The 24,920-nt window shown below is 39.5% G+C and overlaps 1 long non-coding RNA gene across 1 annotated transcript; it reads left to right on the forward strand.

Annotated features, from left to right (window-relative positions):
• The first annotated feature begins 227 nt into the window (after window positions 1-227).
• Window positions 228-9,383, forward strand: LOC144320634 (uncharacterized). Its single transcript, XR_013386241.1, has 3 exons — window positions 228-318; window positions 6,110-6,894; window positions 9,011-9,383. It is a non-coding gene; the product is annotated as an uncharacterized LOC144320634 (long non-coding RNA).
• Window positions 9,384-24,920: the final 15,537 nt, after the last annotated feature.

Consider the following 24,920-nt stretch of genomic DNA (forward strand, 5'->3'; position numbering starts at 1 on the left):
ATAAAATCTTTTAATAAAAGCAATAAGGACAAAAAAGATACATTATTTTCAGAAAAGCAAACACTAAAAATTATGGCAGATTTAATCACCAGAAGCAGCGCAAGCCAGAGAAACATCACTGATGTACTAATGTAAAAAAACAGAATCTAGAATTCTATGGTCAGCAAAAATGTATCAAAAATAAAGATAAAAGAGAGACTTTCAAACCTTCAAAACTGAGCATTCTTCACCAGCAAGCCAGCATTTCTGGAGATGTTAAAGCAAGTCTTTTAGGCAGAAGGAAACTAAAACCAGATGGAAACCTGAATCTACACACAGGTATGAGGCACACCTGTAAATACAACCATTTTTTTCTTATTTCTAATTATTTTAAAAGATAACTGGTAATCTAAAACCAAAATCATAACAATGTGTTGTGAAGTTTAGAACATATGTAGAAGTCAAACCATGAGAACAGACAATACACTAAAAAGGCCTGGAAAAAGGAAAATGGAGGAATATTGGTATCGGGTTCCTAGGCTATATGTGATGTGTGTATCTAATGTCAGCTGAAGTTAGACTGGGCAGGGAGAGGAGCAGGAGGGAACGATTATGGAAAAACATGAGAAAATTTGAGGGGAGATGACATTGATGTTCATTATCTTGACTTTAGTGATAGTTTCATACAAGTATATAAATATGTCAAAACATCAAACTTTATACTTTTTGTGCAGCTCAATGTATATCAACTATACTTCAACAAAGCTGTAAAGAGAAGAAAAAGAAACACCTGAGATACAATTTCACAATCATTAGACTTGCAGAATTCAAAGAGGTCTTAACAATGTCAGGTATTGTCAAGGATATGATTGTACACTGCAAAAGGAAGTATATTTTGCTCAACCTCTTTGGAAAGCACTTTGGTAATCCCAAGCTGAAGATGGGCAAATGAATATACATTCCACTTTGCATTTCTATTTCCAGGTAATGACAGAAAAATTAGATACATGCACCTTAAGACATATATAAGTGTATTCAATGAAGCATTATTTCTAATAGCAAAACATTGGAAACAACTTAAAGGTCCTTCAGTAGGGAAACAGTAAATATAAGCATATTTATATGAATATTATAACATATTTGTATATCATAAAGCATAAGTAAACGGTGGTGTTGTCATATGATGAATGGGATACAGAAATTTTTTTTCTGATTTTTGTGTGTAGAGGAACCACCACCTGGGGATCTTTAGGTCTGGGGTGGGGCTTGAGGTTATGCCTCTTTTAAGAAGCCTCCCGGTGATGCTGCTGCTTCTGGTCTGTGGTATTTTGTGTAGTAAGACAATATTGCATGCATGAACTAGACATATTTGTATCGATATGGATCAGTCAAAAAAAAAAGGAAGGAAGAAAAAAATAGCAAGTTACCAAAAGATTTGTACAGTATGATTGCTTTGATGTAAACGTTTAAAAATGCAAAAGAGTACTATATGTTCTCCATGAATATGAATAGATACAAGATTTTTTTTTTAAAGATTAAAAACACAGACATAGAGGATAAGAAACAGAAGTTGATTGTAGGAAGAGAGAAAAGGGAATACATAGTGCTGAAGAGGGAAACATGGATGTCCACTTTAATTATGATATCCTATTGTGTTTATATTTTTAAAAAGCCCTAGAGGTAAACCTAAAACAGAACCATTTGTTCCTTGTTGGATGTGTACCTGATGTTTTATAGATTTTGAGAACTATGACATGTTGTAAGCTTATAAAAAAACAAAAAAGGAAGTTAATACTTAAATACAACCTATTACACAGTTCAACTTCCATAATAATAATAACAGTGCTAGGAATCTACACTCGATGCCAAAATGGCCATATTGCCACTGGATCTTGAAGCCAGAGAGCCTCACTAATGCTTCATTAAATGAAGCAGCATCTCCTTTTGGTTGTGTGCAATATTTTGGTAGATAGAGACCCTAATGCCCTGCTGTTCATGTGCCCTTAGTCTCCCTAAGCAGAGGCCACCTTGTAATGAGATTTTCTTTCTTTGGATATCAGGTTGTATCCTAGTGTGGTTGAAGTTTATGGGACAGATGTGTATATGGCTGATGCAACTTGATTATAATACTATATATTGAATATGGTGATAACACTACATTAGAAATGTAAGTGTAGGAATGGATGTAGCTATGATTTTAAAGGGTGAATTATTTTCCTCTGATTTCCTATGATGTGACAAGACAGCTCAGCCTTCACATCTGGCTACTCTCCTCCAGAAACAGGTCCACATTAGCTAGCCCCCAATAATAAGGTCCCCAGAGCAGTCAGTCTGAGTAATTAGGACAGTCACCTTGTCTGTGCTACTGCCATTGCAGATTCTGAGACTGAACACTCAGGCTTTTTTTTTCCTTAAGTGAATGAAGAAGGACCCAATTTCCCAGAAATTCATAGGCCAACAGAACAACTCCCTCTTTACCACCAGATCACACTAAGCCCATCTGAATTGATGAGAAACTTTAGCCCTTTTATTTTACATTAATCCTCCCCCTTTTCCCCCAACTCACTTATGGGAGGACTGCAGGTAGCATTAAAGTGTGCTTGTTTTGGGTGTATACTCTGAGTTTCTGGTTTTGTGTAGTGGAAAAAAGATCACACTTCATTTCCAGGCTAGAAAATGGACCTCAACCATCCTGATAGATTGAATTGGGTGCAGGAGCCCCCACCACAGTAACCAGTGAGTCTGAAATTGATGCAGCTTTTCATTCACACACATGGCCACTGTGATCAACGTGAAGCCAAGCCAGGAATCTGAAGCCTGGGGCCCTGGCAGGTCCACAGAGGTGCCCCTCTAGGGGTGGAACTTGGCTCTTGTTCCTCTAGCCACCTGTGGAGATGGGAATCCACTACACTCATTGTTTGGAAAATTGGAATAATGCCACTGTACCTTGAGGCCAGAGATGTTTGTCTCTATCTTGGCAAAGAGAGAAAAATGTTCTTCTGTATTCAGCCCAGGCAGAGGAGTGGGGAAGGAGAAGGAAGGGTTGTTAGTAAGATTTATTGAGCCCCAAAGTGCTATGGTGCTTAATATACAGCTCATTCCATTTCATACAACTAAGTTCTTTTTCTACAATGACAAGTGCTGGCACTAGGACTAGGTCAGGAAGTTTCTGGTATCAGCTATTGGGCCATTCCTAAAATCACCTCTCCATTCTGGCTCACTTGTCCAGATTCCCCCTTCTCTGTGATAACTTCTCTCTAAAGACTCCCTTGTCTTTCTGGCTCCCACTGGGGCCAACCCAGTCCATCAGACATGGCTGTGTGTGATTCCCAATAGTGGGCAGCATTCAACTCGTTTGTTTCCCCCCCGGGAGGCTTTCAGTCCTGTGTAAATTAGTGGCTATAAAAGGAAATGTCAGAGGGAAGAGTAGAGCCCAAATCTACTTACCAGGGGCCCCAGGGGCTCAGTTCCTGTCTAATGGAGGCTCTGTATTGTAGGCATATTGACTTTTTTTTTTTCAGGTATTTCCATTTGATTATCACATGAACTCTGTGAGAGCCAGATGATGTTTTCCAGATATTTAAAACCAAGCTCAGTGAATTATAAGTGAAGCAATAGTTTAGGGAAGAAAGTAGTTGGAGGAGGTAAGATGGAACCAAGTTTTGAAAGAGAAGGATTTAGAAGGTGACTGTGAAAAGTGGCCTCTTAGGTTCTAAGTTTCTGGGGGAGTCAATAGCCCAAATGAAGAACTCTCAAAGTTGGAATTTGACTCTTGAGAAGAACAATTTAAGATCGAAAAGTAACCCTGCATTGCCTGGAATTGTCCACATGTAGATGTGAGCCAAATAGTCTCAGGAATTAGAAGTCTGAGGAAAGGTCATCAAGATAACATTCTGGACTGTGGAATGATTCTGTTGACTGTCACGAAGACCAGAAGATGAAGGTGTTACCAGGGAGAAAAGTAGCTTATTCATTTCTTATTTGGCTACATCACATCATACTCAGAAGTATGGACAAAATGGATAAAAAGTGAACAAGTGTCTGAGGTCTCTGGATGTTGAAGGCTTTAGTGTATTTCAGTAAAAGAATTTAGCTAAAATCCCAAAATTTTTATGGGAAAGTAGGGCCAGAAGTTTGAATTGATTCAATAATGTGAAGAAGAGGAAAATTGCTATTACAATTACTGTGTCCTTGAAAACTCTCCTGACTTGCCGGACAACTTTTAGGTTTTACTGATACAAAGCCAACCGTGGAACTTTATTTTTTTTTTTTAAGATTTTATTTATTTATTTGAGAGAGAGAGAGCACAAGCAGTGGGGAGAGACAGGAGGAGAGGGAGAAGCAAGCTCTCCACTGAGCAGGGAGCCTGATGCACGGCTTAATCCCAAGACCCTGAGATCATGATCTGAGCCAAAGGCAGAGGCTTAACTGACTGAGCCACCCAGGTGCCCCATGAACCCTAGAGCTTCAGAAGTTCAAATGGATCTATACTAGAGGGAAAAGAATTTGGAGTATGGGCTTGGCATTGAGGTTCATCTAGAGTGTATGGAGGTGAAAGGCCAGGGGATAGCGTTAGCCTGAAGCATCTCTGCCCAGAGTGGCTAGTGTGAAGTCTTGGTGGAGAGGAGGCCACCAGTCTAGATTAAATTTAAAATCACTTGAAATCCCATATTAAAAATACCTCTTCTTTGGAGTAAACAAAGATTCATAAACTAGGACTTAAAATATATGAACCACAAAAGAAAAGCTGATAGGTTTGACTTCACCAGAATTAACTTTTGCTCATCAAAAGACCATAGTAAGAAAATGAATAGATACACCACAGAGTGGATCCAGAGATTGGACCTCTATAAGACCCAAAACAAGAGCTCAAGCCAAACTTGTCAAGATGTCAAGGAGGTAGGGAGATCCCTGCAACCATGTGGGTTATATTAAGAGCCTTCACTCAGGCTCACTGGGTTTGTCTAAGTATTTGAAAACATTGTATCAGAACTTGAAGGATTTTTTTGGATAAACTTTCAGTGTCCGTTATGCTATATTCTCCAGTAAGATCCAGTGGTGACCCAAGTCCAGTCATTAAATTCCTTTTTTCTTGCTCTTTATAAAGGCTCATACAAGTGTATCCTCTCTATCCCCACCTCCCTCTTCTTACACGTCCTTGCTTTGTATTCCATTTCCTCTTTACTTCCTTCCTCTTATTTTCTACTTCTTTACAACTTTTCTATCTTTATTGACTTCAGTATTATTTTGTGCAAAGTGTTTCTGTGTTGGTAAAAGGGTCACTAATTATTCAAGATTAATTAAGATTGGCTTTAAGTATTATTTAGGTTTTAATATTTATCCTACCCTCTGAAGTGAAATCCAGAATTCAAACAATTTGTTTATATGGCAGCTCTAATCGGAGTGGATTGGATCCAGATTTTACTAATTTATCACCTAAAACAAAACAAAACAAAACAAAACAAAACCCCAACTAACCAAAAGGTCTAGCTAATATATGAATGAGAGCCTTGAATCAATTCACACAAGCTGTCCTTATAGTGTTCTCCTGTTGCTGCTTTTAAGTTTGTAGTGTTTCATAGTAAACATCAACATGTAATGTTACTCCAAGCATGCACAAGTGCAAAGCAAACTCACTGACATGTGCAGAAGAGAATGATAAGTGTTATTTTTGTTTTTCTTTTGTTGGTATTTTTTAAAGTCTGAACTTGGTTAAACTAAAAACCCATAATCAATTTTGAGACAGACATAAAAACTTCTGCAATTCTCTCTCTAGAGAGAGCAAAAATAGGCAGCTTCCAATGCAAGAAATAGCTGTGGTTATATGGAAACCTTTGACTCTCAGTTTCTCTTTCCATCTTTCCAGGGCTCCAAGAACAGCTTACAATCATGGAGAGAAAGCCTTTGAGAACTTGTTCTAAAGGGGGTTATTTTGGGGAAAACATAATTTTAAAAAATCATGGCTGGTTGATTTAGAATTTGCTCATGTAAAATACATGTGCATTTGTCTCCTCAATGCACAAAGGATTCCTGTTATAAACCTCCTTCATACCAGTGAAGAGAATTGGTCTACTGGCAAATTTATCAAGGGATTTCTCAGCTTAAGTACTATTTGTAAAATCTTTTGCAGATGGGGAAATTATTTTAGTCCACTCTTATGTCCTCCAGATTTGTGAAGAAGAAGAAGGAGAAGGAGAGAGGAGGAGGAAGAGGAAGGAGGAAGTGGGGAAGGAGAAGAAAAAGAAGAAGAAATTGAGACCTATGAGTTGTTAACAATGTCAGGACCTATTATTTTTTATTATTTTTTATTTATTCATGAGAGACACACAGAGAGAGGCAGAGACATAGGCAGAAGAGAAGCAGGTTCCTCAAGTGGAGCCTATGTGGGACTCGATCCCGGGACTCCAGGATCACACCCTGAGTCGAAGGCAGATGCACAACCACTGAGCCACCCAGGCATCCCGACAGGACCTAATTAGACACACTCTAAATATTTTGCAAGAAGCTGTAATATCCAGTCGATGTCAACAACTCTTAATTCAAAAATAAAAATAAAGGTAATCCAAACAATCCAATGATTTTGGGCAACTAGCAGACAAAGAAAAGAAAAAGAAGGAAGAAAGAAAGGAAAGGAAGGAAGTGAGGAAAGGAGAAGGGAAGGAGCTCTCTCTCACTTAGGAAAGAGAAATTTTGCTAGAGAATGAAATCTGTTCATCTGCCACTAGAAGCATCAATTTTTAGCACACGGGTCACTGCTTCTGAATAGGGTGCCAGCTGTGTGCCATACATGCTGTTGACAAGGGAAAATTCTGCTTTGAAACCTCAAGTTGGTGTCTTCTCACTGGGAAATCAACCAACCTGCAACACCAAGAGTGTCATTTGTCTTTACAGACTTGATGAACCACTGAAGGAAAGGTGAGCTCCCTAGCCTGCAACGCTAAATTATGTTAAGAAAGGCACAGGGGTAGTGGAAGGGGAGGTGGGCGGGGGGATGGGGTGACTGGGTGACGGGCACTGAGGGGGGCACTTGACAGCATGAGCACTGGGTGTTATACTATATGTTGGCAAATCAAACTCCAATAAAAATATGCATAAAAAATAAAAAATAAATAAAGGTTGGGGAAAAAAAGGCACTTGACCCACATTCCCACATTCTCACCAGGGACTTGATGGTCATGGCAAGCTCCAGGGTTGGTAAAACACTGGGATGGCAATGATGCGGAACATGTGGCTTGAGTCCTCTTTCCATTTCAGTGCTAGCTCCTAGGGGGTAGAGTGCACACCTTTGTCCCCTGCAGTGGCTAATGATAACTAGAGTGCAAAGAAGGAAATAGAGGCCTTGGGGAGTTAAGTAAGGTGTCAAGGTCAGATAAGGAGATAAAGAGAGGCAAAACAGGTTTTAAATCCAAGTCATCTGACTATAGGTTCTTAACCCTTGTTTTACATTACCTCCCACAGCATGGGAGGGGGGCAGTATGAGGAATATTAGGAATACTTGTTCTTGATTGTCTCCAATTTCAAGAGTTCTTTTCCATTAGTCACCTTCTCTTACTTTACTCCCACCCTCAAATGGTATTGCAGAGAAAGGCAAAAATGTCCCCATGGATTAGACAAAGAAAGAATAAATAAATGCCTGTCTCCTTAATACTAGCAGCTTTTCACTGCAACAAAAGCCTAAAGCTCTAAAAAGAAATATGAGGATGGGGCAGCCCTGGTGGCGCAGCGGTTTAGCACCGCCTACAGACTGGGGTGTGATCCTGGGGACCCAGGATGGAGTCCCGCATCAGGCTTCCTGTATGGAGCCTGCTTCTCCCTCTGCCTGTGTCTCTGCCTCTCTCTCTCTCTCTCTCTCTCTCCCTTTGTCTCTATGAATAAATAAAATCTTAAAAAAAAAAAGAAATATGAGGATGAACTGGGAGGGGTGGGTATAAGGAGCAGAAATGGGACAAGCAGGATGCATGATGCATTTTTCTATTTACCAAGGAATTTCTGGTTTGGTTTTATTTTGGCTTCACTTCTGTGTTTCTTTTAATGTAGAGAAAAGAAGATGTGAAGCTGAGCTGCAGAAAATTCCAAAGTGATTGGAAATAGCCAGGGGTCTAAGAGATTTCAGGCAATAGGAGGAAGGCAGAGAGGGTCATTATTTATGTGCTCCCAAGTCTTGGGGGGAGAATCTGCTCTGTGTATCCTGCTTCCATATGGCTAGCTTTCCAGGCCACAAAGATGGATGAATACAAAGATGTGTTGGAATATAAACCATTGTGGAATTAACAGAAAGATTTTTTTCTTTCTTACTTCAGTATGTATTCTGATCTCAAGGGAGTACATCTACTGTCTATTAGATATTCACAAAGGTGAACAGATTGTTACGATGGGCTCCAAAGCACAAAGGTTACAGGCCACCAAACATAAAGCCTAAATACACTAACATCAGAAACCTCATGGAAGGGAGTGGTAAGCCATGAAAGGACAGCAGCTGGGGAGAGTGTCCCTGGGGCAGGAACTCAGATGTGCTACTAGCAGCTCTGAGTTGTCATTTTCAGTCTGCACCTGTCTCTTCTTCTGGACTCCAACCCCCTATTCCCATTCCCATTTCCATCTCCCAAATCGGTCTTTGGATTTTGATAAAGAGATATTGACAGTTTTAATAGCTCATTGAAACTCATCCATGGCCAAGCTTGTAGACTTCACTTTTTCTAGTTATTTTCAAGAAATCTTTTTATTAATCTATTTTTACTTCATTCATTTGAAAAATGTTAGCAATGATTGTTACACACATATTTGGTTAGAGTCCATAGAGAAACATTCTGGGTCAAATCAGGGTAGCCAGTGCCCAAACCCTAGAACCAAAGCAGGACTTTCTCCAAGAGACTGGGCCAAAAAAGTCTTTGTGAGTATGGAATCAAACTGTTCTTCCACAGTAATATGAAAAATCAAATAGAAGTTTAGAAAGCATTTTTCTTGTGATTAACTGTATTATGTATTCACAATTGTTATCATCATCCTTGACGTTATCTCTTTTATCCTCCAGGCAGCAGAGAAGCTTTCAGAGAAGGAAAATCTGTGTCTTCTGATAGAAGAAATTGGTGGCATTGATAAAATTGAGGCTTTGCAACTTCATGAGAATCCTCAGGTTGCCCTTACTGCTTTGAACATTATTGAGAACCATTTTTGTGAGGGAGAAGAAAGTGGTGCAATATTACCAGCCCTGGACCAAGATAATGAATTCCTAAACCGCTTAACAAAAAAATACCAAGGCCCCACGACTTCTAAACAAAGGACCAAACCCTAATGGGTAACTTCTTTGAGGACCTTCTGTGAATTGGCATGGCATGGGTGTAAAGCTTTTTAAACTAAATGTTAATAAAATTTTCAACACATTAAAAAAAAGAAGGTATTTGGTATTTGGTAGTCCTGAGAATGATGTTTTTCATGGGCCTTTTTTGTCATGATGCCGATTTTGTATTTTTTTCTGCAACATTTGTGTAAATATAAGAAACACTAATAGGAAAAGTGAGATAAACTGAAGGTTTTGAGTTAATTCCTTTATGTATTTCCTGCCCAAGTCATAAACTGGTAACAGAGTATGGGTGATCTGAAAACCACAAGTATAAGCTAAACCTGTGTTTTACAAATCAACTTGATGAGTGCCAACATTTTTTTTAAGTGAAAAAAAAAAAAAAAGAATGGAATAGAGAATATCGGAGTTGATCACATATAATTTAAATATTTTTTCATGAAGTGTTTGCTTTAGTTGAGTGTATGTTGGCTTTTAATTTTATTTCTATGGGTTTCATAAAAATTTGGGGGGGAATAACTACTGGCCAGAGAGCAGAGGAAAGAGAACCGCCAGTTAGGTTGAGAGAGTCTGGATTATTCAGAATGCTGAAAAGCAAGTTAAGGAACTTGACTTTATGTAGAATCCACTGTGTCTTTTTAAACATATATTAAAAAATGATACGGTAAAAGTGAAGTTTTTGTAATAGTTCGGCAGGGTATGAGTGATTGCTTGGGAGCAGGGATAGATATAGATAGAGATATCACTGACATTTCTCAGAACAGACACCAATCCTTGCTGTCTTAAGTATGAAAGGAATTTTTCAAACGGATATTGGATAGCTCACAGAAATGCTGGGAAGTTTAGAGAACCAGGCTGAGGAAATGAGCAGAACTGAAGGGTACTACCTAGCCAGAGTCACAGTTGAAATCACGCCCATATAGCTGATTTGGTGAGGACACTGTGCAGCAGCTGGACACCAAAGCTGTAGCTGACTTGGCATGCATGGGTCTCCTGTGTGGCACTGAAGACATCCATCATCCATTGGCACTGCTGCCACTGTGACTGCAGCAAAAAATTCTCAACTGTTTCCATCCCCTATGCATCATAGTCTCAGATTTAGTGTCCGGGACGGGTACTTCTGATGGCCAGCCCGGGAGACAGACACTTGAGGTCTAGCTGCAGAAGAGGCTGGGAAACATCATCTGCACTTTCTGGCTTCTGCAGAAGGAAGTTGGCTTTGCCTCTAATGATCCTGAATGCAATTCTAGTATGTGGTGGTAGTTCCCATGCACTACCAGGCAGTTCTCAGACACCAGCTAGGTGTCCTACAATTCAACTCAATGCTGACACCATCTATTTGGAGATAGCCACAGACTCCACAGGTTAAGGGCTCAATCCCGCAAGATTGCTCTCCACTTCAGATGCCAACTGCAAGTCCAGGTTGTTACCTGTACTTCTCAACAACTGGCTCTAAATCAGTTCTCACAACTACCTCCTTGGGTTCAATTAATTTGTGAGAGGGGCTCACAAAATTCAAAAAAAGATCTTATGTACTAGGTTATTGGTTTAATATAAAAAGGACATAACTCAGAAATAGCCAGATGGAAGAGATATATAGGGCAAAATATGGAGAAAGGACACAGAACTCTCCCTAAATCTTTATTTGTTCACCAGTCAGGAAGCTCCCATCCTTGTTGAGTTTTCATGGAGGCTCCATTACATAGGGATGACTGGATAAATCATTGGCCATTGGTGATTGATTCAACCTCCAGCCCTTCTCCCTTTCCTGGAGGCCAGGGGTGGGACTGAAAGTTCCAACCCCCTGATCACGGGGTTGAGTCCCCTGGCACTCAGCCCCCATCCTTTGGTTACCTAGGGGCTTTCCAAAAATCAGCTCATTAACATAATAAAAGATACCTTGATATTCTCATTACTTAGGAAATTCCAAGGGTGTTAGAAGCTCTGTGCCAGGAAATGAGACAAAGACCAAATCTATATATCTTATTATAAATCACAATAATCACAGCCTCCTGTCAGGATTCACACAATGGAAAAGTCTCTAAACATGGAAGAGGAGTTGGTTAATCATGGACTAGCTAGATGATTGCAGTTTTCCAGCTGGGGTGATGTGGGCTTTGGAGTAGGATGCTGACAAAGAAAAAGCCCAAAGAACTAGCCCAAGAGGTTAGTGAACAGAGAAACAAACAGATTTGGTGACAGATTATGTACAGATGATTAACAATGGGGAATGGAGAAAGCCACTACCAGGCTTCTGTCCTAGAGGAAATGAAGAGAGGTCGTACTGCTGGCAGATATAAGAATGGAAAAAAGAAGAAACTGAAGAATGTTTGTGAAGCCATATTAATGACCATAGGACTTAATCATTCTTGAAGATAGTGGCCATGATGAAGACAACTCCTTCAGCTAGTCCTGTTCTTTGAGATCATTTGTAAGATAAATTACATAATTATACTGTTGTCTTTTGTGGCTCCTCTATATATTGTCACTGGTGGTCTGATACTCTTGTGGGTTCAGAATTTCCTAAGCCAGTGTTCTCATTTAGCCTTGTAGCCTGCATCCTACTCTCTTTCAATATTTATTTTTACATGTATTTTGAAGACTCAAACTAGAAAGAACCTTAAAGAATGCTTTATTTCTTTAAAATTGTAACACTTAGTGCCTACATGAATCACAATTTCCCATTGAGATTCGGCATGTTAAAAGACTCAAGAACATATTTATAATGCAAACTCAGAAGCACAGATAAACCCTGGATAATAAATCTATATGGCATTAGCAGCCCATGCTTTCCCCTCCCAAGATGAGAAAGTGTCAACTATCCATCACACTCCAGTGCCCTTCATTTTCCCCATTTGGGATAGGACTGAAATTCCATATCCATGCATCCAGTTGATGTGTGCACTTGCTCATTTGCATCTTATGTCTCCTACAACTTCTCATTCTAGACCTTGCAACTTAGAAAGTACAGTGAGTTAGGTTATGAAGAATATGAACAAACCAAACAAGAGAGGTGCTCAAATCAGTTTGTAGCAGTTCACATCTGGAAGTGTGCACTAAAAACCACTAACAGTCCTTCCTACAGCATTACTTCCCTGGTGTCTCCTTTCCTAATTACTCTTTCCCACCTCCTTTTATATGCAGAGCTTACTTACACGTTTCAAATTTCCTTGCTTTTAAGATTAAAGCCAGATATTGAGTCTCCCTAGTAATTCTGAAGCTCTTATTTCCTCTCTGGCATCATGGTCTCTGGATGCTTCCAAATTTATTCTCTTTTACTTGTATTTCAGACAAAGAAACTAGGAAAGTGTAAATGGACTGAATTTAATGAGAGTTAGATGACAATCAAGAGACTTGGAGTGAGGCAAATGTTTTCCAGTTCTGGAATAATATGAAAGAAGACTGAAAACCAATGCTTTGAATGAGTTTAGAATGAGTACTAACCAATTCTTCATTATCATGATTTTTAAAATCATACCAAATAAGTCACTCCAGACTCCAGTTTTACTTTCCTTCTAAACTAGTGCTTGCTGATTCTTGTTATCAACGGGGATTGATGATTGGAGATTATATTCTTTTTTAAAAATATATTTTTATTTATTTTTCTATTCACGAGAGACACAGAGAGAGGCAGAGACATAGGCAGGGGGAGAAGCAGGCTCCCCACAATGTGAGACTCGATCCCAGGACCCTGGGATCATGACCTGAGCTGAAGGCAGATGCTCAATCGCTGAGCCACCCAGGTGCCCCCAGAAATGTTCTTTAAGAAAAATTCAGTGTAAATTCTTACTGATAGGCAAGAGTAAGATGCTGTTTCACCAGTGCAAGCATATTATCAGGATAGGCAGACTGGTTATTCTGAGCTGGGATAGAATGCTTATTTTGAGATATCGGTAGATTTCTTGAATGCCTTAGGCTTTTGTGTTTTGGGACATTCAAACTTGGATAAATTGCTGAGGATGAAGGGGTAGGTGTTGGGGGTCAGAACATCTCTTAAGGAAAACTGAAAAGCTTGTTACAGAGAAAAGTGGTGAGGATAATAAGAAAATATTTATAATATATGTATACCTATATATTCTGCCCTACTTGAACAGATGGCAGTGAATCCTTCTGAAAAGTGAATATTTGTATGCTAAAGTATTTTGTAAATTCAGTTTTTCATCTGATGAGATTCTGAAAGCCCTGCCCAACCACATTTCAATTCATCTGCTTGCTTCTTTGCATCGAATTCTTCGTTCTACAACTTTAGTGCCAGTTTTTTAGAAAGATTCCCTGGTTGAAGGGGGAGATTGAACTCCACATGGGGCCCTACCTAGAAATGAATTTCTGCATCTAATAATAACCAGAAGGAAATATCCTGTGCTAATATTTGAAAATGAGACAGAAAGCTTTTGACACTTTTGCCAGTGTCTTTCATAAAATGTTTGTCTAAAAGAACAACTGCAACCCAACCATCTCTGAACTGTATCTCATTTTGCTTTAGGACATTTATCATTCTGTTCCTTTCTCTGCTCTGCTTTAATCTCATGGGAGTTTTCATTAAAAACTGATCTGAAGAGGAGAAGCCATGTCAGTGTTATGAATGAGGACAGGTTTCTGATACCATCTCCTATCGGTCTAGGATAGGAGATGTCTGCTGAACTTGGATGCTGGGTGAGAAGCAAGCTTGAGCTAAGAAATGGCCCTGGGAAGAGCAGGAGGCGGTAAGTGGCTGCTGAGCTGCCATTTTAGCAGCACCCAGGTCTGGTAGCTCAGGCTTGGAGACTAGTGCCCAGTTAGAGGGACAAAAGAGAACTGCTGCCCTTAAGAATCATTGCCTAATGTATAGCATAGTGACTATAATACTGGACTATAATGCAGTTCAGTTAATAATACTGGACTGTGTATTTGAGGATACTGAGAGAGTAGATCTTAGAAGTTCTCATTACAAGAGAAATATTTGTGACTATGTGTGGTGACAGATGTTAACTAGATTTATTGTGGTGATCATTTTGCAGTGTATACAGATATTGAATAATTATGTTGTATACATGAAACTAATAAAATATGTCAATTATATCTCAATAAAATTTTTTATAATGGCAATACAGGTAATACTATATTGTCCCTGACAAGTTTTCTATCGATTACCTTTTCATATGCTAGTAAATTCTCTGATGATTATGTGAGAATTATGTACTCTAAAAAAATAATAATTCAGTGCTAATAAAATAGCCCTCTAGGGATGCCCGGGTGGCTCAGCGGTTGAGCTTCTGCCTTTGGCTCAGGGTGTGATCCTGGGGTCCAGGGATCAAGTCCCACATTGGGCTCCCTGAATGGAGCCTGCTTCTCCTTCTGCCTATATCTCTGCCTCTCTCTCTGTGTCTATCATGAGTAAATAAATAAAATCTTTAAAAAAATAAAAATAAAATAGCCCTCTAAAATAAAAATTTAAAAAGGAATCAGTGCTGTTCACTGAGAGAGGAAAGGGTAGCCCAGAATCTACCATTCTAGGCTTCCTCTTGTGTCATGCCCCTGATAGTACAGCATAGCTTCATCCTGGCTACCAGCAACTCTCAAGGCCAAGGCAGAGATTTCAGTTCAAGATGCTCAAAAGCTGCTGCTTCAGGCCCTTCATCACTATCATATTTCTCTTCTCCTGTCCTACGAGGATTTTTTTAAAAAGATTTATTTATTTGTTTGTTTATTTATTTATTTATTTATTTATTTATTTATTTATTTATGATAGACATAGAGAGAGAGGCAGAGACACAGGAGGAGGAAGAAGCAGGCTCCATGCTGGGAGCCTGACGTGGGACTTGATCCCAGGACTCCAGGATCACATCCTGGGCCAAAGGCAGGTGCTAAACTGCTGAGCCACCCAGGGATCCCCTCCTACGAGGATTTAAGTGAGAGGTAGAAATAGACTGATACCACCAAATAATAATAATAATCAGTATTTGTCGAAGTCTTGACCAGGCAATGTGCTGAGTGCTCTCCATACTGCCTCTTTAATTCTTTTAAACTGAAGCACAGAGTGGTTAAATAACTTAGCCAAAGTCTCTAGTTGGACAGTTGTAGACCAAGCTTTGAACCCAGGATATAGAACTTCAAAGTCTATACCTTAAAACTACATTATCAGATGACTCCAAACATCTAGCTGAGGCACTTAACACATCAAGTACAATGGACCTTGGAACAACACAGAGATTAGGGGCACCAACCACTACACAATTGAAAATCCATGTATAACTTTTGACTCCTCCAAAACTTAACTACTATAGCCTACTGTTGGCTTGAAGTCTTACTGGTAAGATAAACATGTCTATTAACACATATTTTGCATGTTAAATATTTTATTTATTTTTATTTTTAAATATTTATCAATTTAAATATTTATTTTTGTATTCTTACAATAAAGTAAGCTAGGGAAAAGAAAAGTTTACTAAGAAAATCATAAAGACAAGAAAATACATTTACAGTGCTGTAGTTATTGAAAAAAAAATTTGGGTGTAAGTGGACGCTCATAGTTCCATCCTGTGGTGTTTAAGGGTTAACAATTTTGTAGATGGACTAATGGGCAGGTGGTCCTTGATCAGGCCCTATACTTGACATAGTAAAGATTAGACAGTAGTCCATCTTTACATAATTTATGTAATTTATATTACTATATCTTATCACCAAGATTCTCCAGTTAATTTTAGAAATACTGAAAAAAAAATGGGAAATCATTGACTCAAGATCAAGAATTAATTGAATCCTGAATGAAATCAGGTCTTATGAAATTCCTGCTATACAAAAATCTTTGTTGTTTCTATGAATCATGGTTGAGGGCTTATGAAATGGGGATGAAGTATTTCCTGAGGTTTAGAGCATGATTGTGAAAGGTCTATTATGGTCTGGGAGTCAAAGAGCTCTGAGTCTTAGACCAGGGCTAGCTCTGTGTTAACTCAGCTACTCTGGGGCTTTAAGCAAGACTCTTGGAACCAGTGCTCAGGTTTCTCATCTGAAAATTGAGATGTGATTATATCAGTAGTTCTCTCTGGTGGCACCTTAGAGTCATCTGGGGAACTTCTACAGATAAAAATGCCTCATCTCAACCTAGGAGATACTGATTGAATTTGTCTGGAGTGAGGCTTAGACCTTCATAATTTTTAAAAATTGTTCAGGTGGATGATGCCGATGTGCAGTCAAGTTGAGTCCACTATCCTGTATCAGATATCATCCTATTTTTCTGGCAGACCTAAACTTCTAAGAGTCAGTGCTTTTGTCGCTAAGCCAGGAGGTAGATAATTTCAGAAGCCAAAAGTGCAGAAGGTTGAAACTAGAGCTAGATATAGGAACCAATGTCAATTTGAAGCACCACCAAGTCTGGTCCAATTTGAGGACTGGAAGATGTCTGCATAAGGTAGCCTTTTCACTATTTTCTAACTTTATAAAGGAGTTAGATAAAAATCCCTAAAATATTGTAGTTTTTAGCCTGTTTTGGCAAACCAGAAAGTGCATTGTTAAGAGCAGAGCTAAGGATTGGATGTGCTCAACAGTGAAAGCTATAAAAGAGCCCAAGCAGGAGACTAGGGGAAAGTATTTGTTTTATACATATATGGCTTCAAAGTCTTTCTTGGTAAGTCATTCTTTGAATTAAAACTGGTTAAGAATTTTCTTAGAAAAAGGAGGTAGAGGGACAGGTAGGGAATAACATGAATACCTTAAGTCAGTGGTGTACTGGTAAATATTTAACAACTGTATAATAATAATAGTAATAATAATAATGCTCTAATTTGTAGCATTTGTCAATTTCTCTGGTGTAAATATTCCTACCACTGCTGATTTCAAGCTATCAACCTGATGTCACTGAATGTAGAGTTGGAAAGAGATATACACAGTTGGTTCTTGTAAACAATTATAAAGAGCTCCAGCACACCACTGCTTATGTCCATAAAACAGCATAGTGTGAATTAATTGATCAGATTGACTTTCTCTGTAATTGAAATGTCTAAGCAGCCTAAAAGCTCAGGATTGACAAGAAGGGTTATCTGAGGGTGGTGACAAGGTCAGGATGAAAGCAGGAAGGATATTACCTAATCAATTGTCACCCATTCAATAAATGTTCCTAAGTAGCTATTTGTGAGCTTCTTGGGCATGTGTATGGTTAGGGGTAAGATAGCAGTCCACACAGGTGACTGTGTGAGAGTTTATTCTTCCCTTCCTTTGGTTTACAATCTGGTTTTCCCCAGAGCTAACTACTGAATCTTGGTCAGCACTGATGGTGGTGGAAAGGGATCCTTCATCCAGCTGTTTATACTGAGGAAGCACTAAACGGATCATTTATAGCAGTAGGGAGACTTGGTGGAAAGGGCTGCTATCTTTGTCTAATGATTAGACAACCATTAACAGCAGACAATCACTTGCTGTTAATGTTTACGGGAAAGGAACAGCAATCGATAATCTTAAGAGAAGGAGGAAGAGTAGAACTTCCCAAATGGCATCGTACCATCATACCAGAGCTTCTGCCAACATATTGCAACTGAGCATTCTGTGCAAACTTCTTTGGGCAACCGCTTTTGGGGGGAGGGGGAGGGAACACTTCAGGCAAGCTGTTAAAAATGATTTGAAGAGAAGCCTGGTCCAAAACTTCTGTCTTGAATCAGTAGGGAAGCTAGATGGTTTAAATGACGCTGCACTGCAATATCCACTGCTTGAATAGGTAAGAAGTCTTATTTCCAGACCATGCCAGACAACGGAGCTGTGTGTTCATTTGTTCATTCACTAATTCATCAAATGTTTATTGAGGGTCTTCTGAGTGCCAGGCTCTGTAGTAGGGACAAGAGCTACAATAGAGAATAGGAGAGCTATGTTCAGTCCCCCTCGTTATGCTTAAAACCAACTGGAAAGAATAATGTGATAAAAAGTTAGTAAGCCAATGATTACCAACTGGAAGTGCTAAGAAGAAAACAAGTTGCTAAACAAGGAAATAAAGGAAAACATTGGAAATCTAGTCTTTCATAGGGTATTCAGGAAAGTTCTGAATAGACTACGTTTCGATATAGACATAAGAGCAGAGAAACCAGCCATGCAAGATGTGGGATGAAGGGCATGTGGAACCCTGAATAGTAGGCTGAGAGAGATGTCTAAGCAGAGGGAATCAGGTGTGCAAGGCTCTAATGCAGGTAAAATCTTGGTGTGTTCAAAAGCTAAAACTAAAGCCAGACAAATCTGGAAAGACAGAAAGTAGATTAGTGGTTGCCTTAGGCTGGAGAAGCTGGGGGGAAATGGGAAATGATTGCTAGTGGGTACCAGATTTGGGGGGAAAGAGGTGGTAAAATGTTCCAAACTTGATTGTGGTGACGATTACACAATTCTGTCATTATACTAAAAAACATTAAATTGTATACTTTAGTGAGTGGCATGTTATATGAATTATAACTCAAGCTGTTATTTAAAAACAAACAAACAAACCCTGAATGTTTGCAGTCTAATGAGCAAGAGTAGTGAAGTGAATGAAATAAAGTCAAAAATTATCAGGCAGGCTCACATCAGTTGGGACCTGAGGGCCCTTGTAACAAAGTTGGATTTTATTCTAGGCACAAGAGAAATCATCACATTGGTTGCTGTATGAGGGGAAGAGAAGGCCAGGGTGGAAGGAGAGAGCACTTAGAAAAACATTGCAATAATCTAGGTGGAGAATGATGGTTAACATGTAAGTGGGTGTGGAGAGAAATGGGGATTCAGAATACACTTTGGAGGGCACAGCTGATAGGAACTGGTGAAGAACTGAACGTGGAGCATGAGGAGAAATGGTATGTCAAGGAGAACACCTTCTAGTTTGTATTCTTTCCCACCTGCAGCTTCTAGATTCTGAGGCAGAAGATGCAAGTAATCAGAGCCTGTAGCCATCCAGCCCAGGACTTCCCTTAAGAATCTTCTACAGGGTAGAGACAAATGGTGAATATCATGCTGTCTCTACTGAATGCCCTTCCCATAACTCACATGTACCCCTTCCATGTCCCATCTGGATCTGTCCCAGTGGATATAGGAAGGAATACTGCAGGGTTGCAAGAGTCCACTCTCAGAATGGCCCTGAGGCTGCATGGGACCCCCAAGTCCCAACAGCCCTTGCTGTGTCTTGCAAGCCATAGAGGATCTCTTCATTTTACTCCAGTTGTGTTAGAAAAAGAAACTGGGCAAAGGGAGGAGGAAGGAGAACCCAGTAAACAGATACGTGAATTCTTCTCAATTGCTCAGAAACTGCTTTTTCATCATCAGTACCATAGTCCCATTTGGCACAAAGTGATGTGTGGGCTAGGCTCACCTCCACTATCATAATCAGTTGTTTGACTTCCAATGCTAAGATAGTAAGTTTGGACCCCAGCAAAGTTTCCCTCACTGTGTTTCAGTGCTTGTATCCACTGTTGCTGACCCAGGATCAGAGAACTCTTACAGGACAGCCTGAGTCCAACAGTAGCCCCTCTGAATCTGGAAGTGCACACATTCCTTTTCCTGGCTGCCTTCTCTCTTACCCACATGGCTCTTAGACTAAGAATATGATCTTCTGCTTCCCTGGTCATTCCTCCATTCCTATATTTGTCACTTGTCTCCTCACGTAACAGAGCGTGACACAGTAGAACAGTGGTTTAAAGAGCACAGACCTGGGAAGCTTCCTAGCTGGCTTATTTCGGCTTGACTTCTCTGAGCCTTGGTTTTCACATTCCCCTCCTTCCCATAACTCCACCAAGAGATACAAACAAAACATGGACAGAAATAAATATGATAACATAGGATGCAAGCCCAGACATGGTGCCTTTACTCATTCAGTGAATATCCTTGAGAACCTACTCTAGGTCAGGTCCTACCTAGAACCCTGTCCCATGGACTGTGTGTTATTTTTCCTAACTTTTAGAAAATTGTAGTACAGCATATATACAGATGGGTGTACAAATATTTGGGGTACAGCTTGTTACTGCATGTGCATACACCAGTGTAACCACCACCCAAACAAAGGAATAGAACATTCCCCAAATCCCTAAAGATTTCTAATGCTTCTACTCAATCAATAACCACTCCTACCCAGAGGTAACCACTGTTCTGACTTCAATTACTGTAGACTAGATTTGTCTCTTGAATTCATGTAGATGAAATCATGTAGTATATATTCTATTGCATTGCTCTTTTGTTTTTGGCTTCTTTTCCTAATAAATGTTTGTGAGAATCACTCATGTTGTCATATGCATCACTACTTTGTCCTTTATATTGCTGTGTAGTATTTCATTGAATGAATAAGCCAATATTTATCTGTTCTACTGTTGACAGATATTTGGTTTGTTTCCCTTTTCAGCTTTTATAAGTAAAGCTGATAAGAAAATTCTTTTTTTTTAATAAGAAAATTCTTAAATCTGTCTTTTGTTTGACTTATGCACTCATTTCCCATGTGCATATATATTTAGGAGTGGAATTATTAGTAATATGGAAGCTTTATAACCTTGATAATTACTGCCAAATAGTTTTCCAAAGTGGCTGTTGCAGTTTATACACCCACCAGCAATGTATGAGAATCCAGTTTCTGGTGGGAAGGTAGACAGGCTCAAAATATAATAAGTTAAATTATACAATAGGAAAAAAAATATACAATATGTTAGAGGGTGGTAGGTGCTCTGGAAAAATAAAACAGGAAAGGAAGACTTAACTCCAAAGTTCATTTGTGTTCCTATTTATCTTTTTCCCATAGCTAGATGTAACACATCAAGAGATGATTTAATTATCAGTTAAAGGGAAATTTATTTATTGAGCATCTACGATGTACCCAGCACTATGAAAAGAGATACAGAAGCATAAGGCAGGGGCCACAACTCGAAAGAGTTTACAATATGGTCGGAAGTGACACTGATCCAATCAGAGAATGTGCACTGCTGCCCTGGGACAGACCTTCAGTATAATAGGAGCTTGAGAAAGGAAGAGAAAGATGTCAACTCTAGTAAAGAAAGGGAGATTATACAGGAAAGATGGAAGCATGTGCCTGAATGTGAGCTTATTTCTTCACATTTTCCTCCTGTTTAAATCCTCTTCCTTTTTAAAAAATTTTTTTTGTATTCCAAAAGGCATCACAATATCTTTGTGCAGCTGTAACTTGCCTTTTTTGCTTTTTTTGTTTTGTTTTGTTTTTTGGATTTTTTTTTTTTTTTTTTTGGAGGCTAGCCCCCCATACATTACTTCAGATTTCAGTGAAGTTTGGTGCATTCTTTCAGCTCTGGCCTTGTGTCAGGCTCTTTCCTAGGTACCAAAGATGCACAGATGCATCAAAATAGTCTCCACCCTCAAGAAGTTTATATAGTCCACAGGGAGAAATGGAATGGATGCATAAAGAACTACAACAAAAGAGAAAGTAAACTCTGGTAACTCCACCTCTGAGTATATATCCAAGGAAGTGAAATCAGAATCTCAAAGAGATACCTGCACCCTCATGTTCACTACAGCATTATTCGCAGTAGCCAAGACCTGGAAACAACCTCAGTGTCCACTGATGGATGAATGGATGTGTGTGCCTGCGTGCGTGTGCATGTGTGTGGTGTGTGGAGTGTGTGTGTGTGTGTGTGTGAGAGAGAGAGAGAGAGAGAGAGAGATGGAATATTATTCAGTCATAAAAAGAAGGAAATCCTGCATTGGCAGCAACATGGGCAAAGCTGGAGGCCATTATGCTAAGTGAAATTAAGGCAGACGGAGGAAAGATGTATACTGTATGATCTCACCTCAATGTGGAATATAAAAAACAGCTGAACTCATAAAGACAGAGAACAAATTGGTGATAGCTAGTGGCAGGAGGTGGAGGATGGAGGGAAATGGGTGAGGATGTTATCTACTGCATGCATGTAATATTTATTACTTATTTATAAATATGATTATATGTTAAAAGTTCTCATCCCAAGAAAAAATTGTAACTATGTAAGGTGATAGATGTTAATTAAACTCATTGTGGTAATCATCTTGCAGCGCATACATCTATCAAATAGCTATGTTGTACACCTGAAACTACTACAGTGTCATATGTCAATTCTATCTCTATGAAAAAAAAGAGAATAAAAGAGAAAGTAAGATGTCCCCAAGAGAGCTTTGGTACTAAAACATTTCAGGGGTTTGGCAGAGAGAGAGAGATGTTGAGAGATGAAGTGGCTAAAACTACACATAAACAACACGCACACAGACGCACGTGCGTGCACATACATACACGTGTGCACGCACACACCCCAGATCAGCTGCTTCTGCAGCCAGGAGCAGAGCCCATGCTTGGCTGCCTGGCTGTAACTTTCACCCTTTGTGTCTTGCCGTCTCACTCTCTGAGAGCTAATTCTCCCAATGCTGCTCAGACAAGAAGCCTTCATTTGTGACCCCTGCCCCCTGATTATGGGCTCTGGCAGCCCCAGAGCAACCTCAGCATCAGCAAACTCTTGAGTTGTGAGCGGTGCCTGCTTGGCTAACCAAAGTGAGGCGCGCAGGCGGGGAGATGAAGGAAGGAGGTGCAGAAGGACGGGGGAGGTGGAGTGTAGAAGAAAAGAAGGGAGTGCCTGAGAAGAGGGCTGCAGGCGCTCCTGCCCGGTCGGGGTGTCTCAGAGCATCATCTGTGTGTCACATCCTCCTGTTAGAGAATATGCTCTCTCACCGTGTGTTACGCTCTCTTAGAATATTGAGGGCAGTGATTTAGGAAAATACATGCGGATGGCGGATCTGAGTCTGCCCCTGCATGACTCCCTTCTTTGTTCTTTCCTCCACTCTGCTTCTGGGAACAGGGTTGAGTTGATTCTTCCCCAGATCCTATCTTAGACCACAAGGATGAGACCACCTACTCCAGAGGGAGGAGTTGCAACGGGAGCAGAACTGCCAAATTAGCTCTGGATTGTCTACCTCCAAAGAACAAGTCCTTGCTTGTCTAAGACACTGTTATTCTGAGTGTCTATTATTCACAGTTAAACCTAACCCTGAGATCAGTTTTTTTTCTGGTACAGCATGGTTTTCTTAACAAATTAAAATTTGCAATCCGATTACCAGATGATTACCATTACCATCTCACATGATGAGAACTGATGCAATCTTTCTTTCAGTTATACTTTAAATCTCAAAAGCAATTTTGTACTTCAAGCAATATGAAGATATTATAGTAAAGAGTGAAAATTTCTCTTTGAAACTCTCATCTTCCTCCTTCCTTAACCACCGAATTCCACTCTCAGCCTTCAAAAGTTCCAGGATCATCTTTTGGGTCCTTATCTGGACCCTTAGCAAACATCTATGAGGATTTCATAAATACTTTAAAAAGAAGTGTGGACCCACTGTGCATTACTCCACAGTTCTTTTTTCATTTCAACGAAATGCAGTATGAGCATTTGAGCATACTGGTGCATTCTTTTCAACCACTTGAAAGTACTCCTTAAGTTTGAACCAACCAAAATTAATTAACCAGTTGCCTTTTGATAAATTTTTAGGTTTTTCCAATTTTCAGTATCATAAGCAAAGTTCAGTGAACAGTTTTGTGCACAAGAGTGAGGTTTGGTAGAATAGATTTCTAGAAGTGAATTTGCAAGATTTTGATCTTCTGAAGTAGACTTAATTCTTTAAGGTACAAAGTCCCTTTGTAGTTTTTTATCTTTGCTTCCCAAGAACAACTATAAGATGTGGAACTAAAGAGAGAGAGGGTAAGCATGAAGGCTGAATGTCCATTTCAACCTTTTGTCCTTTTTAGTCACAGAAGGCTGAAGGAGATGCTCCATGAACAAAGGCCCTGTGACTCCAGAAAAAGGACAGACCTGTGTTCACATCTGGATTCAGGAAAGGAAAACATCTTCCCGGAGACAGTTCTGCAATTCAGTCATTTGCTTTACTTTCCCCTCATTATAACCAATTTTCACAAACAATTTAAACTCTCAGAGCATCATTCTGCTAAGTGATGTTCATCTAAGGGTGCCCCACTCTGGGATCAGTCTACAACATCTTCACCGTGGTTCCTGGCTCTCATTTGCAAATTTTCCCCAAGAACAATAAATGAAACTAACCCAGAGCACATTTTGAGTGAGAGAATGGATCCATAAAGACCAACTATTTTGAGGAAAGAGGCCAGAGGCTACCTGACCAAACAAGCACAAACTCCACTTTCTTTCACAGTTGACCATTTCCTTTTGATCCCAGTCTATTTACGGAGTCCCTGGAATAGGTCACATCCTTCTCAGCATATCTAGTTCAGCAGAAGTCCATGAATTATTGACCAGTCCTGAAGCCTTCAAACCCAGGGCCAGAGAGATTCTTGACCCTTCTTTGATCCATGGATATATTTGGCAGCCTACTGAAGCCCATAAACTCCTTCCTTAATGTTTTTAAATATTAAACATAAAATGAATGGGATTATAAATGAAATAAGTTGCATTGCTATCCACTCATTAAAATGTTAAAAATAAGTGTGTTATACAATTTATATGCTTTTGTTAGTATTAAGTAATGATATTTAGCAGTAGATCCAATAATAACTATCATTTTGAAGAAGTGGTAAGTGTAAACAATATTTTATGATGTCTACAATAATTGAAACATGTTTTGAATATATCTGTGACTTCTATTGGTGATGAAGTTGGAAGTTCTGCTTATACCACTGGGGCCTATGGCCTATATGCTTAAAGAAAATACAAAA

Source organism: Canis aureus, chromosome 9 (genome assembly GCF_053574225.1).
Source record: "Canis aureus isolate CA01 chromosome 9, VMU_Caureus_v.1.0, whole genome shotgun sequence".
NCBI lineage: Eukaryota > Metazoa > Chordata > Mammalia > Carnivora > Canidae > Canis > Canis aureus.